The sequence below is a fragment of the Salmo trutta genome, unplaced genomic scaffold (assembly GCF_901001165.1).
Source record: "Salmo trutta unplaced genomic scaffold, fSalTru1.1, whole genome shotgun sequence".
In the NCBI taxonomy this organism is placed as follows: Eukaryota; Metazoa; Chordata; class Actinopteri; order Salmoniformes; family Salmonidae; genus Salmo; species Salmo trutta.
In genome coordinates this window covers 535,524-538,040 of record NW_021822297.1, presented here as the reverse complement: position 1 = coordinate 538,040, position 2,517 = coordinate 535,524, and positions in this window count along the sequence as shown.

The window sequence follows — 2,517 nt, the reverse complement described above, 5'->3', positions numbered from 1 at the left end:
CTGGAGTACTGTAGAACACAGTTAGATGCTCAGTAGTACTACACCATAGACTGGAGTACTGTAGAACACAGTTAGATGCTGAATATATTTATTATTCTTATTCAAAGACATAACAAACTCTATAAATATATTGTGTTGTTATAATATAGAATACTGTATAATACTGTATTATTATAATATAGAATACTGTATACTTACTGTGTTATTGTAATATAGAATACTGTATAATTGCTGTATTATTATAATATAGAATACTGTATAATACTGTGTTATTGTAATATAGAATACTGTATAATTACTGTATTATTATAATATAGAATACTGTATACTTACTGTGTTATTATTGTAATATAGAATACTGTATAATTGCTGTGTTATTGTAATATAGAATAGTGTATAATTGCTGTATAATGATATGGCTGTATTGTTAGGGAGTTGAAGCCAGACCAGGATGGTGTGTGACTGTGTTATTGTAATATAGAATACTGTATAATTGCTGTATAATGATATGGCTGTATTGTTAGGGAGTTGAAGCCAGACTAGGATGGTGTGTGACTGTGTTATTGTAATATAGAATACTGTATAATTGCTGTATAATGATATGGCTGTATTGTTAGGGAGTTGAAGCCAGACTAGGATGGTGTGTGACTGTGTTATTGTAATATAGAATACTGTATAATTGCTGTATAATGATATGGCTGTATTGTTAGGGAGTTGAAGCCAGACCAGGATGGTGTGTGACTGTGTTATTGTAATATAGAATACTGTATAATTGCTGTATAATGATATGGCTGTATTGTTAGGGAGTTGAAGCCAGACCAGGAGGATGTGTGACTGTGTGCTTTCAATCAGTTCCACTAAGTCTTGTATTATTTCTATCACATTAAGCAGTTCTTAATTCCCCTGGAATCCTCTCTCTCTCTCTCTGCGTTTCTCTCTGCCTGTGAAAAAAGGACAGGAATACACAGGATGCGTGGGAAAATGAAAGAGATAGAGAGAGAGCTAGAGAGATAGAGAGAGAGAGAGATAGAGATAGAGAGAGAGAGCTAGAGAGACAGAGAGAGAGCAAGAGAGAGAGACCTAGAGAGAGAGAGAGAGAGAGAGACAGAGAGAGAGCTAGAGAGAGAGAGACAGAGAGAGAGAGACAGAGAGAGAGCTAGAGAGAGAGACCTAGAGAGAGAGAAAGCTAGAGAGAGAGAGAGAGACAGAGAGAGAGAGAGCTAGAAAGAGAGAGAGGGAGAGAGAGACCTAGAGAGAGAGAGCTAGAAAGAGAGAGAGAGCTAGAGAGAGAGAGAGAGAGAGAGAGAGAGAGAGAGAGAGAGACAGAGAGCGAGAGAGCTAGAGAGAGAGAGCGAGAGACAGAGAGAGAGGGAGAGAGAGAGAGAGAGAGAGAGAGAAACACAGAGGGAGAGAGAGAGAGCGAGAGAGCTAGAGAGAGAGCGAGAGACAGAGGGAGAGAGCGAGAGAGCGAGAGACCAAGAAAGAGAGAGACAGAGAGAGAGAGAGAGGGAGAGAGAGAGAGGGGGAGAGAGAGAGGGAGAGGGAGAGACAGAGAGAGAGAGGGAGAGAGAGACCTAGAGAGAGAGAGCTAGAAAGAGAGAGAGAGCTAGAGAGAGAGAGAGAGAGAGAGAGCGAGAGAGCTAGAGAGAGAGAGAGAGAGAGAGAGACAGAGAGCGAGAGAGCTAGAGAGAGAGCGAGAGACAGAGAGAGGGAGAGAGAGAGAAAGAGAGAGAGAGCGAGCGAGAGAGCGAGAGACAGAGAGCGAGGGAGAGTGAGAGAGAGAGAGAGGGAGAGAGAGAGAGGGAATGTGTGGGTAGTAATGTGATAGGACCTCCTCTCTGCTTCAGGATAACAGTGCTGTCTGACAATGAGCCGCCGCTGATGCAGATACCCTGCAGTGAGAGTTTCATTTAAACTGAGGAGGAGAAATGATTCATCCCAATACAATAACAATACAGTAATATAATACGGTTCAATTATCCATCAAGGAAGACTGAGGACAAATCAAACCTTAGAATGGTGAAGTGTGTTTGACAAATAAATACATGCTATAGCATCACACAAACACACACACACACACACACACACAGATACATACACACACACACACACACACACACACACACACACACACACACACACACACACACACACACACACACACACACACACACACACACACACACACACACACACACACACACTGTCACGTCCTGACCAGTAATAGGGGTTATTTGTTATTGTAGTTTGGTCAGGACGTGGCAGGGGGTATTTGTTTAGAGTGTTTCGGGGTTTGTTGGGCTATGTTCTATGTCAGTATATTTCTATGTTTATCTAGTGTGTCTAGTTCTATGTTTAGTTAATGGGGTTGACCTTCAATTGGAAGCAGCTGCTCCTAGTTGCTTCTAATTGAAGGTCCTATTTAAGAGGGGAGTTTTTGGGATGTTGTGGGTAGTTGTCTCCTGTTTTGTGTCTGTAGCACCTGACAGGACTGTTTAGTGTCGTTCGTTGTTTTGT